This window comes from Notechis scutatus, chromosome 2 (assembly GCF_049901735.1).
Source record: "Notechis scutatus isolate UNSWTSFEM ecotype Mainland chromosome 2, rNotScu1.2, whole genome shotgun sequence".
In the NCBI taxonomy this organism is placed as follows: Eukaryota; Metazoa; Chordata; class Lepidosauria; order Squamata; family Elapidae; genus Notechis; species Notechis scutatus.
The window spans coordinates 115,740,498-115,756,007 of NC_142010.1; the positions used below are offsets into that span (position 1 = coordinate 115,740,498).

General features: G+C 39.7%; 1 long non-coding RNA gene across 1 annotated transcript in view; it reads left to right on the forward strand.

Moving 5' to 3' along the window:
* The window catches only part of LOC148132202 (uncharacterized), a 63,055-nt gene extending 56,695 nt beyond the window's left edge, over positions 1-6,360 (forward strand). The window contains exon 4 of the long non-coding RNA XR_015747689.1: positions 6,334-6,360. This is a non-coding gene — a long non-coding RNA (uncharacterized LOC148132202). The remainder of the gene's footprint in view (positions 1-6,333) is intronic.
* The last annotated feature ends 9,150 nt before the right edge of the window (positions 6,361-15,510 follow it).

Here is a 15,510-nt window from a genome sequence, read left to right on the forward strand (position 1 = left end):
GTAGAGCATAAAAGAGGAACCACAGAAAGACACTAAGCGACTGGGATGCTGTCATGTGTGAGGTCAAAAGTGCAACTGAGCTTTCATTTCACTTTCCTAAAAGATGATATTTAGCATCTGAAATTTGCCCAAACCTTTCCACCATGTAAAGGATTACATTTAATTTTTTTAAAATGTTTTATTTTTAAAAAACAAAAATACAAATCTCTATTCACATTAACAGTGTTCATGTCATTATTAATACATGCATCTCCTTTTATACATAAACATCAACTCTTATTTCTATCCTCCACCCATCTGTACCACCTATCCCAAACTGCGTAATAGTCTGAATCATCTTTGCCTCTTAATTCTATTGTGAATTTATTCAGTTCCACACAATCCATTATTTTTTGTGTCAAGTCTTCTTCAGATGGTATCTTTTCCTTCTTCCATCCCTGTGCGAAGACTATTCTCGCTGCAGTTATGATATTTATAATGATGTATCGGATGACCATGCTCAGTTTTCCCTTAATTATTCCTAATAAAAATATTTCCAGTTCGAGTTCTAATTTGTGATCTGTAATTTCTAATAACCATCTTTGTACCCTCATCCAATATTTTTTAACCTCTGGACACTGCTACCACATATGGAATAATGTTCCTTCTTTATATTTACACTTCCAACATTCTGCTTTTGTGTTTGGATACATTTTGGCCAGTCTTGCTGGGGCTAGGTGCCCCCTACAAAACATTTTATATTGATTTTCTTTAAATGCTTTTGACAATGTCAATTTACAGTTATCAGTCCACATTTTTCCCCATCCTCTAAATTTATATTATGCCCTACATTTTTTGCCCAGGCAATCATTGATCCCTTTGATCCCATTTCCTCTTCTAATTCCACTTCCAACAAATAGTTATACATTCTTGTTATAAATTTTATTACATTTTAATTTTTTTAACAGAAGATGGTATAATAGAATAGCTAAGTCCATAACTTTGTCTCATTTCATATGCAGAAGAATGTTATGACAAACAGACTCTGTGACTTTTAATATTGATGGCAAGTGATGGAAGGTGTAGGGAGCAAGAGAATTACAATACAGGTAGTCCTTGATTTACAACAGTTCATTTGGTGACCGTTCAAAGTTACAACATAACTGAAAAAAAACTTACTTATGACCCTTTTTCACACTTATTTATTTTATTTATTTGATTTGTCAATTGCTTACAAGATAATAGGTATAAGTAAAAACATAGTTATGAATACATGGATACATATAAGAAAAATAAAAAAAAATAAACAGAAACAATAGGACAGGGACGGTAGGCACGTTGGTGCACTTATGCACACCCCCTACAGACCTCTTAGGAAAGGGGTGAGGTCAATAGTAGATAGTCTAAGGTTAAAGTTTTTGGGGTTTGGGGAAGAAACCACAGAGTCAGGTAGAGTATTCCAGACATTGACCACTCTGTTGCTGAAGTCGTATTTTCTGCAGTCAAGTTTGGTGTGGTTAACCTTGAATTTGTATCTATTGTGTGCTCTTGTATTGTTATGGTTGAAGCTGAAGTATTCATTGACAGGTAGGACATTGCAATGTATGATTTTATATACTATACTTAGATCGGACCAAAGGCAGCGTAGTTCTAGGTTTTCTAGGTCTAGAATTTCGAGTTTGGTGGCATAAGGTATTCTGCAACGAGTAGAGGAGTGGAGAACTCTTATTTCTGGACTTTCTCAACTATGTTAATATCAGATACGTAATGCGGGTTCCAGACTGATGAGCTGTATTCAAATATTGGTCTAGCAAATGTTTTGTATGCTGTAGTTATTAGTGTAATATTACCAGAGAAAAAGCTACATAGGATTAGGTTAACAACTCTTAATGCCTTTTTGGCTATGTAGCTACTTACGACCATTACAGCATTCTCAATGTCACATGATCAAAATTTGGATGTTTGACTCATATTTATGATGGTTGCAGTGTCCTGGGGGACGGTGTGTGTGTCAGGAGATAAGCTTTTGCAACCTTCTGACAAGCAAAGTCAATGGGAAAACTTGATTCACTTAACAACCATGTTACTAACTTAACAACTGCAGTGATTCACTTAATAATTGAGGCAAGAAAAATTGTAAAATGAGGCAAAATTCACTTAGCAACTGTTTTGCTTAACAAATTTTTGTTTTGCTTAACAAATTTTTGACTCAATTGTGATAGTAAGTCGAGGACTACCTGTAGTTCACTACCTTTTGTGACCATAGATAACTTGCCCCAATTTTAATACGTACTCACGCTCACACTGTTGAGTGTTTGCATTTATTGAGAGGACAGAGTTACCAAAAAATACACCAGAAAATAATGACAAACCCCCAGGATGACAGATTTAAAAGGGATCCAATGCTCTTCTTTTGGCAAATAAAGATAGCCAGTGTAGAAAGTTAGCACCCACCCCTCTCCTAGAAGAATGAAATATCCAAGGAAATATTAAAAAGGCAGACTATTATATTTTCCTGGATGAAGAAAAGGAGAAACACGTTTTAAAGACAAAGCAGCTTCCTGCAGCTCCTTGCTCCCACTTCAGTTCCAGGGTGATGGGATTAAGACATGGCCCTCAGGAAATGATAGGATTACCCATCTCACCACATGGCACTTGGGAAGATTGCAGTAGCCAGCACTCAGGTGAAGCCATGTGGTCCAGACAAAGCCTACAAAGTTAGCTAAGACCCCCGCCCCTGGGAGTCTGACAGTCAATGGGATACATTTCTTACACAAGAACAGGAAACATTAAGGTAGGGACGTAACAGAGGGTATGAAACCAAGGGATTCTCAGCATCCCTTCCCTTTTCACCCAGGAGTTCCAAGGCACGTGGTCCTGTCCACCATTAAACCATCTTTCTAAACAGCCTCCATGTTTCCAGTGTCTTTTCCCCCACTTGGAACTGAACCCAGAAGGATATTTCTTCCAACACCAGCGTATAGGTTTTCTCCATGACCAGAATAGAATGCTTTGCAACCATCCTTGAGTCAGCAGAAAACAACATAACGATATGATAGTTGCTGTCCCTTCTTGCTAATTTCTATCTCTTTTCTATTTATCTTTGTCCCCCATCGCTGCTAGTCATCTGACTTCCTTCCATCTCGGAGAGTGTCAGAAGCAGAGGAGAGAAGGCCTTTTCAGCACAGCAAAGGATGATATGGTTGCCTTACTCATGGGTTGGGGATGAAGGAAAGACAATGCCATTCAAACTACTGTAAGCAAAAAAAAGATGCTGTTGGAATATCGTTATTTCATGGTTAAGATCCAAAACGAATATGACTCATATGCCACGAGTGAATTTTCACAAAGGAAGGAAGAGTTCGTCTTACTGAATGCTGTCTTACAGTAAGGTTTTCTCTTCAGCCCCAAACCAGCTTGCCCCATCTTTATTGATCGATTGGTTAGACTGTTACCCCATCTTTATTACTTTATAAGTAACTCAAGGTGGCAAAGATTCCTAAAACCCTCCTCCTGTTTCCCCTTCATGGTCAGCTGGCATCTCCTCAAATTTTCAAAACTCAGATTTCTGGAGGAGCTTCATGGAGACTGTTTGCCTGGGTGACGGCATTCTAATGCCAGTGAGATGAGACATTGTGTTTCTTGTCATCTTCAATGAGTGTCTTCCCAATTTAGGAAGGAAATGGCAATGGTGTGTGTGTGTGGGGGGGGGGGAGGTAGACAGGAATGATGGTCAACGTCTGTTGTAGCAATCTTGCTTTGATTAAAACATTCCTCCATATTGTACACGCATCATGCATGTGGGGTATTTTCCAAAAAGCATTTTCTTAGAATAGAAATTTACTCAGCCATCTTAGAAACCAAAAGAATTCTGCTCTCATCATGTCAAAATAAATTCCAGGCAAACCAGCTGATTAAAAAAAAAGAAGTAAATACTGCTTAAAATGAAAGGAAGGAAAACGGCTGAAATTTGGACGGATGAGTGTTTTATTTATCCCCAGGAGTGGAGATACAACTGAATGTATGTTCCCCTAAACCTTTTAAAGTGACGTTATACCATTTAATTCAGGCCAAGTACTTTTCTTCTATCATTTATTAGCTATCCTTTTGCATGACCACCAAAGCATATGCTGTTCTTCCAGGTGTGTGTGTGTGTGTGTGTGTGTGTGTGTGTGTGAACATACTCTGGCCTTTTCCCTAATCTGGGGCCATTTAGAAATGTTTGTTTGTCTATTGGATATCTATGCCACCCAACTGACTAATACAACAACTCTGGGCAGCTTACAATGTAATAAAAGTTAGGAAGTGCAAAAGACAATTAAAACAGAATAAAAAGTTACCGTAAACTTTAAAATGAAAATCCAAGATGATGGGCTGCCTGGAGGTAGGAATCTTGTCTATCCCTTCAGCCCAATGTAGCAAGCTCCTGTCAGCGCCCCAGGCCAACTGGCAGAGCCAAATTTGAGCCTCTCCCGGAAGGCCAGGAGTATGGGGGCTGATCTCACCTCTGACTTGAGAATATTATACCAGAGGGCAGGGGCCACAGCTGAAAAGGCTCTTCTCCTGGACCCTGCCATCTAGAATAGGAATAGAATAGGAATAGGAATAGGAATAGAAATAGGAATAGAATGGAATAGGAATAGGAATAGGAATAGGAATAGGAATAGAATAGAATAGAATAGAATAGAATAGAATAGAATAGAATAGAATAGAATAGAATAGAATAGAATAGAATAACAGAGTCTTTGGCTGAAGGGATCGAAAGTGGGCTCTTTCCTCTGGAATGTGTGGGGTGGGTTAGTCTCTTGGGATTAGGTGGTTCCTCAGATACCCAGACACAACTGCCATAAGCCTAAGCCAGAGTTTTATCTTAGGTATTAGTTCTGATTGCACACTCACACATGCACAGAGGAATGCAGAAAACACAAAGTTATGCAGTAACAGATAACAGATAATCAGAGTTGGAAGGCACCTTGTAGGCCATCTAGTCCAACCCGCCCGCCCAAGCGGGAGGCCCTACACCATTTCTGACAAATGGCAGTCCAATCTCTTCTTGAAAGTCCCAACTGATGGCGCTCCCACAACTTCCGAGGGTAAGGTGTTCCATTGGTTGATTGTTCTCACTGTCAGAAAGTTTCTCCTTATTTCCAGGTTGAATCTCTCCTTGCTCAGTTTCCATCCATTATTCCTTGTCTGGCCTACAGGCGCTTTAGAAACTAGCTTGACCCCTCTCCTCCCTGTGGCAGCCCCTCAAATATTGGAAGATTGCTATCATGTCTCCCCTGGTCCTTCTCTTTACTAGACTAGCCAAGCCCAGTTCCTGTAATCGTTCTTCATATGTTTTAGTCTCCAGTCCCCTAATCATCCGGGTTGCTCTTCTCTGTACTTTTTCTAGAGTCTCAACATCTTTTTTATAATGTGGTGAACAAAACTGGATGCAGTACTTTAGGTGTGGTCTTACTAAGGCTTTATAGAGTGGTATTAGTACTTCCCTTGATCTTGATTGTGTCCCTCTGTTAATACAACTTAGGATTGCATTAGCTTTTTTGGCTGCTGCTGCACACTGCTGGCTCATATTTAGCTGGTTGTCCACTAAGACTCCAAGATCCCTCTCACAGTTACTGCTGTTGAGCCTGGTTTCACCCAGTCTATATGTGTCCTTTTGGGTTTTCTTGCCTAAGTGTAGGACTTTACTTTTCTCTACATTGAATTTCATTTTATTAGATATGGCCCCAGTATTCTAGTCTGTCAAGATCCATCTGGATCCTGAGCCTATCTTCTTGGGTGTTAGCTATTCCTGCCAGCTTAGTATCATCTGCAAATTTGGTAAGTTCCCCTTCTATTCCCTCATCTAAGTCATTAATGAAGATATTGAAGAGTACTGGGCCTAAGACGGAACCTTGTGGCACCCCACTGCTCACTTCCTTCCATGTAGACTTAGACCCATTAAGGACTACTCGTTGAGTACGGTTTGCCAGCCAGTTGCGAGTCCATCTAGTGCTATCTATTCCACTTTTTTCTAGCTTATTAAGAAGTAGGTTGTGGTCTACTTTGTCGAATGCCTTGCTGAAATCTAAATTCTGAAGATTACACAGACAGTGCTTGTAAAAGACTTTTAAAAAACTACAGTGTAAATTTGGAGCAGTAATATTTAGGTATCTGAATTCAGTCTGTCTTGCTCCCAGAAAGGATGGCTCCTGGAATGATTCTGGTTTAAGTCCCTGACTTTCTCAATAAAGTGAGTTTGCTTTTAGAAGAAACTGGGATATTTTCTGACACTCAGACTTGTCAGGTATCTTTGGTTTCCTCTTTGAATTGTATGATGATATTTCTCTTTCCTTTCTTTGAACCTAGTTCCCTGAATGATTGCGTAGGAGTTCCTCCACATCAAGAAATTTCCTGGAAATGCCACCCTGGCCTCTGTCAATCACGAAGAGTCCAGCGAAGATGCAATTTCCTTACTATTGTGGCTACATGACGTTGGCCTGTTGAAACTGGAGTCTACTGAAGTAGGGAAACAGCATTGTATTTCCCAGCCGCTAGTTCCCTTTTCTGTGTAAAAAATATATATGCAAATACAGCGACATTTCCTGCTTTCTATAGTCGGGAGAAGAAGTGCCAGGTTTAAATGAGAATTTCTTTCTGTAGGGATTTACCCAATTACAGAGAGAAGAGTCCCTTGCTTTTGCTGCACAAAAACTAACATCCAGATACTGTAATCATGAAACTAGTTCCATGAAATCAAGAGATTACACACTCCAGTGGCAACAGAGCAGCACAATGATTTGTACCACCATCAGGTGCTGAGAGGAAAAACATCATAAAATCCATTCCAGTTCCACTTGCCTGAGCCTAAGTAAATCCTGGATCTGGACCCCCTTTTAGTAGGCTGGGGATAGCAGAAACCTGTATTTGAGAAAAGCTCTGAGGCTTTTCCTCATCTCGAATTGAGCTACTATTTGTCCATCTTGAATCAGCAAAAATTGGAGCTCTTCGGCTATTGTCTCTGCTGTGAGTCCTGCAGTCCCCTGATTTCCCTCCAAGGTGACAAGTGGCAAAGCATAATGGATTATTCTGAAGCTGTCAGAACAAGTGAGGAAATAGTTTGTGAATACTGGTGTAGTTAAGGATGACCTTAACTCTGTCTCATTTGTGGGCTCAGGATGAGATGGAGGCAATATCACAGAGCAGGGGTGTCAAACTCAAGGTCCATGGGCTGGATCCAGTCTGCAGGGTGCTTAGACCTAGCCCGCCACCCTGGAAACAGCGAAGGACCAGCCCATGGTGGCTCCATTTTCACCGGCAAAGAGCTGCAGGAGGCCATCCAGGCCGAAAACCGGGCCTGGTGGGGGGTAGCACGTCTCCCCCAAGCTCTGTATTCGCTGACAGAGGGCTAGCAAAACAAAGTAAAAGCAAAACAAAACAAAAGGAGAAATGTTTCCCCTTCTGTATTTGAACATCCAAGAAGGGACGAGAAAGGGAAAGAGGAAAGAGAAAGAAAAAGAAGGAAAGATGGGAAGAGAGCAAGGAAGGAAAGAGGAGAAGGAAGAAGAAAGGAGAATGAAGTGGGAAGGGGGGGGAAAAGGAAGGAAGGAAGGAAGGAAGGAAGGAAGGAAGGAAGGAAGGAAGGAAGGAAGGAAGGAAGGAAAGGGAAGGAAGGCCTTCCTCCACTGGAGACAATGGATCTCCCCCCAGCCCCGCCCGGGCCACCACAGGTGCCCCGACATGAGTGATGTTGAGTTGGCCATGCCCTCCCAGCCACATCCACCCCTCCCGGAGGTCAAACACAACCTTGATGTGGCCCACAATGAAATTGAGTTTGATACCCCTGTTATAGAGAGACGGGAGAAAAGAGTTGTTTGATCCTAGTGGTTAAGGTGCTGGTTTAGAAGACTCTGAGTCCTGCCTTAAGTACGAAAACCAGCTAGGTGACTTTGGGCCAATCATTCTTTCTCAGCTGAAATTGCCTCACAAGGTTGTTGTTGTGGGGAAAAGAGGAGGGGGAAGGAGTATTAGACATATTTGCTGCCCGGTTTATTTATAAAAATAATAAAGCACAATAAAACCATATTTTAAATAAAATAAGTTGCTACAGTATGTTTATACCATGATCAATTGCAAGTGCAGAATAGCTCTCAGGGTCCTTCAAATTTCCCCCTTCTGCATCTCTACTTTCTTTTTTTTTTAGAAAAATGTATCTGAAACAAACATAACTTGCTTCTCCCATCTCTTTCCTCATTTCTAATCTTGGCATACTTTCATCAGGACAGCAGAAGAACTACTGGTAAAAGTCTTTCAAACTATTATTGCAAAAATAGAAAGCAAATGTAAGTGAAAGGTAGAGCTATTTCTGGCAATTAGATACAACACATAAGAGAAAGAACATACTGGATTTTGGAGGAAAAAAATTAATGAAATTTAGGAACTAATGAAGATTTCCTTAATGGTACGTATTTTGTTGTGTGGCCTTGACAGAATGGGATTTCCATGGAGTTGAATATTAGAGACAGATAGAGAGTTACAGGGCAGCATTTTTTTACGAGGTAGGCTGAAGATTCTGGAACTTGTAACTCAGTGGTGTGGACAATCAAGTTTTTAAAATAATCCTGTAGAGATTACCTTTGAATGCTGAAAATTAGCCCAATAAAGTCAAGAGATAACTCATCCTTTCTCCTGTCTCTGGTCAGAATACAAGATCAGATTAACAGAAAAAGAGAGTCTGGGATCTTTAGACCAAGGCCCATGCAGACCAACAGTTTTTGAAATTAGAGTACAAATGTATCTGCAAAACATTAGGCTGTAGCAGAATGATGAAAATTAACAGATCTAAGGAAAGGTTTCTTTCTGAAAATCTGATGTGAGAGCAGGACCTTTGGCAGTCATTATGAGTGCTAACTTGTGTTCCTACGTATATAAATTAATATATCTATGCATCATAGCAGCATATTTTTCAAGTGGCTGCTTGCCATAGAAATGAAGGACTTAGAACTTCTCGTTGCTCTAAGAATTGGAATGAGTATAATAGTTTCTTGGAATTCCAGAGGACTCATGTCCTGTTGATACATTTTCAGCTGCATCCTATTGGCCAGTGGATGTTTTCACAGTTCCAAAAAGAGAGTTCCAACAATGGGAATCTATGAAGGATATTAACTTTATAAAACATATGAAAATATTCTATACTTAAGGATACCTCTTAGGATAAGGGTAGACAACCTGGTTGTCACAGGAATCTTTTCAGTACCCATTTTGCATCCCCAGTGACTCCTGAGTACATTGTGAAGATACCTGTTAACCTAGTAGACTTCTGCATTTAGGGTTTCTTTGCATGTTATATCAACAGGGTTATTGAGCATTATTGCTACATACCGGTGTTAGATTACCAGAAAATCATAACAATCATGTAAATAGAGAAGTGGTGAAGGAAATATGTTGGATGAATTTCAGGAAGCCCTTTTCATTACACTTGATGGATAAAACTTCCCATAACATAATTGTAAATACATTTTAACAGTGGGAAAATATTTTTGGTCACTGAAGTAAACAATCACTATAGAAACAAACTCAGGGCTTAGTGTGATGAGGAAGTTCCTAATGATAGAATCTTACTTGGTGAGATAGGCTGCTAAGTCAGAATGGATATATTTCCTACCATCAGATGAATGAATGCCACTCACTTACATGCCCAAATTGTTTCTTCACTTGCTTTACAATATCTGTGGGGCCTTTTAGCAGGACTTATTGAATCACTGGGATTGATTTTTCAGTAAGAGTAGACTCATAGAATTCTTTGGCAGGAGTTCCGTGAAACTTTATTAATGAAATCACCTCATGCATATTTATTTGGAAATAAGGCAGTGATAAGGCACTTCCCTGTTAGTTTTAACAAAAAACCCTAGTGTGAATATATCTGTGTAATAACTCAGAATCCAGCCCAAATTCCCTGGACTTTTGACTTGATCTTTCATTTCCTAGTAAGTACATTTTGGAGTACAATTTAAGAGATTAGTTTGTATTTCTTAAGAATATTTTAACAGAGAAATTATCATGCATTTTATACAAAATCTCATCATTAAAAATATTTTTTTCACATAAAAATTCAATCTTGGTTACCCTAAGAGATGTTTTTCTCCATTTCATATTGCTTTTACTGATAATTATGAGATAGAAACCCTCTCAATTTATTGCAAATTATCAGAAATAAACCAATACATGAAAATGTATTTCAGCCCATTGTTGATCTTCACTATTGCACTAAAATATACATCCAAATGATTCTATTTTAGGAGATCAAGCGGTATTAAAGGATCTACTGAGAAAAGTGTATTCACACATCTAACATCAGCCTAAAGTACTCCCATGAGTGATTTAAATTATTGCAAAAAGTTGCTGCCACAAGTGGTGCATTAGATGCCAATGAATTCCAGCTTCATTAGAAACTCCTAATCCTTTGACGGAACTACAGTTCCCAGTCTCCTTGGATGAGAGCCATGATAGTTAAATAGGCTTTAAATTGATTTAAAACTGTAATGTAGTCTTGCCCTCTGTTTCTCAGTCTGACTCCTGGAATTAATTTCATTGGTTTTATAGCACTATTCTTATGGGAATAATTTTTCTACAGTACTACTATCAAGTTCACAATGTTGCATGCCAACTATGCCAAACTTACTGAATGACTAATGGTGTTTTGCATTAGCATGCTGTCCTTCCACCGTGTTTATATTAATTACTTCAGAGGTTCTTTATAGCAGTTTGAACTTGTGAAAAAAATATATAGAGCCTTTCTGCTGTTCAGCCTCATTGCTCAGCCAAGTACACCAGTTTATTACTTTTATTTCACAAACAACGAGATGATATAGGAATATAAAATATGGCTTGTCCAATCACAAAACAAGTCCTGTGAAGCAGAGACAAATGATTCAGGCCCATTTCAGCGGCAGTGAAGTCTTTATTGAAGCTGAGATTTCCAAACCGAGGGCAAGACACACACTGTCGTGCTGTGAGATGACTGAAGTGTGCATGGAAGCCTCTGTATGAGATGCATCCTGAGTTCTGCATCCCCATAAAACATCTGTGTGATCAGTTAAAATGGCAACGGATATCCCCGAATGTAACTCAGCTGCACTTTATGATTACTAGAAAAGGTTATGATTACTAGAAATACTAGTAATCATAAAGGCCCAGTTCTCTCTCTGAAACCACCACCTCTGAAACAGGACTGAAAGAAAACCCCCACAGCAGTTTGACTTCTCCACAACTGCAAGGCAGATGGGACTTTCTATTCTTGAAACAGACTGAGACATGGCTTGAAGTCTCTGGTAATATCTCTGGTAATATTACACTACTAACCAGAGCATACAAAACATTTGCTAGACCAATACTCGAATACAGTTCATCAGTCTGGAACCCACATTACATATCTGATATTAGCACAATTGAGAAAGTCCAGAAATATTTCACAAGAAGAGTTCTCCACTCCTCTACTCGTTGTAGAATACCTTATGCCACCAGACTTGAAATTCTAGAACTAGAAAACCTTGAATTACATGCCGTCTTCGGTCTGATTTAAGCATGGTATATAAAATCATACATTGCAATGTCCTACCTGTCAATGAATACTTCAGCTTCAACCATAACAACACAAGAGCACACAATAGATACAAACTCAAAGTTAACCGCACCAAACTTGATTGCAGGAAATACGACTTCAGCAATAGAGTGGTCAATGTCTGGAATACTCTACCCGACTCTGTAGTTTCTTCCCCAAACCCCAAAAACTTTAACCTTAGACTGTCTACTATTGACCTCACCCCTTTCCTAAGAGGTCTGTAGGGGCGTGCATAAGCGCACCAACGTGCCTACCATCCCTGTCCTATTGTTTCTCTTATTCTTCTTTTATTTTTCTTATATGTACCCATTTCATGTATTCACAACTATGTATACACTTATACTTATTATCTTGTAAACAATTGGCAAATCAAATAAATAAAATAAATAAAAAATAAATAAGTCCAGTGCAGCCTTCTTCAATGGGCTGCCTCCAAGATGCCAAGTTTATGCAACTTTACTCCAGTAAAAAATGTTGAGGAACATGGTAGTACTACTGAAGCCTCAAGCTTTCCCATGTTCTCCTTGCATTTATGCTTCTAAAGTCATTACATATTTGGCCAGATTACTATTCCTACAGATCAGAACCATTTCCTGTGATTATTAGAATCATATCCCTAGACCTTGACCAAGACTTGTGTACAAAATGTTCCGTTTGTGAGGAAGACAAAGATGGTCAACCATCTTCCCGTTTCCCTTGGTTTCTATCACAGCCTCTCTGGGAAAGTTTGCGACTGGAACAGGGCGGTCTTGGAGGAGGGGGAGGGGAGGGAGAGAAGAATTTGATGAGCTCATAGAGCTTGGTTGCTTTGGCCGGAGGGAAAGGTCTGGGCTCTGAGAGCAGTTTTGCTCATGGAACAAGTGAGGAATGTGCAGCTGCCCATTTGCCTTTTATGAGTTTACCATAGCTTCACTGAAGATGGAGCAACAGAAAGTATGTTGCTATGGATATGTAAACAGCACTTTAAAAAAAAACAACTTTGCCTCCCTTCAAACTTACCAAAATACTTCCCCTCCTCCTCCCCGTTGCTTGCATTGCAGCAGTATGTCCTCTCCCACTACGATTAAGAGCTTCCAGTTCCATGAAAAGACCTGATAAGTTAAATACATGGTGTAATTCATATGATGTCAGTTTCCTAGGAGAGGGAGGGAGGGAGGGGGAGAGAGAGAGAGAGAGAGTCTCTCTCTCTCTCTCTCTCCTCTCTCTCTCCCTCCCTCCCTCCCTCCCTCCCTCTCTCTCTCTCTCTCTCTCTCTTCCCCAAAGTCACCCATTTGGCATTCCATACAGTGCAAGTAAAAATCATGGATCTCTAGTTTCTAGTCTGGTGCCTTCTAGGTCACCACACTGAACTGGCTTCCTTTTCTTCAATTTAGGATTCCTCCTTTGGACATCCAAATCTGGGATCTTTGAAGTCACACATGAAGCAGGAGAGATATGTCAAAATTCTTACTAGAGTAATATCTTTATTAGGCGAAACAGAATGTCACAGAATAATAAGAGAAAATTTAAAACTATCTAAGAGTCTATCCCTGAATGGTATAGACATGGTAGAAGTCTTTGCATGTTTGTGTGTGTGTTTGGTGGGGGAGAGGGAAGAAGTAGGAAAAAGTAGGTTTCATGTCACCTGAAACTGGAGGCATAAATTTCTGATAGAATCCATCAGATACTCAATCAAATAATTCAATTTTATTTATTGATCTTTTTTTATATTTAGGCTTGTGTGTCAATCATCCCATGTCATCATGGCACAAACATTTGAGTTTCACACTCAAGGATTAAACATCATAGCTTCCCAACAGAGGAATGGCAATCCTCTGAAAAGTCACTTGAACAAAATACTGGTAATCATCAACTTATGATGACAATTGAGCCCAGAATTTATGTTGCTAAATGAAAAAATTGTTAAGTGAATTTTGCCCCATTTTATGACTTTTCTTGCCACATTTGTTAAGCGGAATCACTGCAGTTGTTAAATTAGTAATATGGTTGTTGAGCAAATCTGGCTTCTCCATTAAGTCTGCTTGTCAAAATGTCTCAAAAGATGATCACATGACCCAGGGACGTGGCAACCGTCATAACTATGAACCAGTTGTCAAGTATCCAAATCTAAATCACGTGACCATGGGGATGCTGCAATGGTCATAAGTGTGAAAAATGGTCACTTTTTTCAGTGCCATTGTAACTTTGAATGGTCACTAAATGAACTGTTGTAAGTCAAGGGCTACCTGTATAACAACGGCACAGTCATACTCCCTCCTACCCACAAATTTCAGGTAATTGCGTTGTGAATTTATTTAATTGGTTAATTTATCATTTCTGTCATTATGACAACTGGTTTGTGCATAGTGTGTGGTTTTCACATGCAGTTAAATTATGGCAAGTGTCGGTGCCGAAGACACTCACTGATATACTTAACAAAAAAAGAAAATCCACACTAATTGTATCACTGTAGTTATTCAGAGTTTTTCATTTTTGAAAAAAAGGGCAGTCATAATGCAATGTCTTAACTTGTATTTTACAGACATGCCATAATTTATAAGAGAATCAGGTTAGTTTAGCGGTTGAGGCATCAGGCTAGAAACTGGGAGATCCTGAGTTCTAGTGCTAGCTTGACAGGTGACCTTGAGCCAGTCACTCTCTCTCTCTCTGCTCTAGGAAGGAGGCAAAGGCAAATCACTTCTGAAATCATGCCAAGAAAACATCCTTGCATATGTCCAGTTATATATGTATACATTGATCTGGTGGTTTCAAAGCATTCCAATAGGCTACTACGGAGCAGGATGCAAAGAAAGATTGATTTTTAAAACGATTAACAAATGTACTGGGATGCTGCAAAAGCTTTCTGTTCGGTGTGCCATCAAATCTGCCCTCTACGGTGAACTTTGTGCTAGTGAGATTGTTGCAAGCTCTGTGAAGTGTTGCATTCCAATAAAACTTGAGCTTGCCAGCAAAATTCAGCTGGAACGCTTTGCGCTAAGGTTCTAATACTTTGCTATCAAACTGCAACGTGAGGCAATTACTAGAAGTGTGATGGAAGTCCGTGTTGTTCTGCATGTACTGAATGAAAACAAATGACTTCAAAGCAGTCAGGAGTGAAATAATTGTTTGGAAGAATACAATCCACTTTGTCACTGCAACGCAAGGGCAGGTAAGCCCCTCTCTCTTCATCTTGGATTGTATTGAAGCATCACAGCCCAGACGAAGAGAATGTGGGTAGAGCAGGGAATGAAAGAACAGAGACCATTTACAGTAAATATCCACTTGCGGTTCAGTGCTTTCCTAAGCTTCTCTGGGAAGTTGTGTGTGAAGAAATCCAGGCACAAAGATGACCAGTCCCTGAAGAATGAGAAGTTTTATGCTCCTCCCTTCCTTGACCTATTCAGTGGGTTATCCCTGACTCAGGGACATGCAACCAAGAGCCGGAATTGGATGCAGCTGGAAATTATCCTGTGCTTTGACTGGGAAACAATACTATTTTACAATTATTCCACAATTACAGAGCCTTATTTCAGCAGAATATGCCCTATATTATGGTATTTCCTATCTTCCCGGAATATAGCAAAGGCAGTATTTGATGGCAATTGTGATGGCAACAATTGGTCTGATTACTTATTTAGAATATGAGAATTTCCCTTCACGTTCATATCCTTACTTCACATAGGGCATTTCTCTGGCTGTCTGCAAAATTTCTGAATGATTGATATCTATGAGGGCAAAGCTGCAAAGGTGTCATCCCCTTTTAACCCTGCTCAGGAAGCATAAGCCTGGGAGCTGAGAGGCTGCAAAAGGCAAAGTCTCCAGTAAGTGGGGATCACCCACAAGCCTCATAGAGTTCTAGGATTTTGGCCAAAAGGCTAGCATGACTGAGTTTCCCAACACACTGTCGCTGAACCAGAAATATACTACATCAATCTTTGGATACAGGA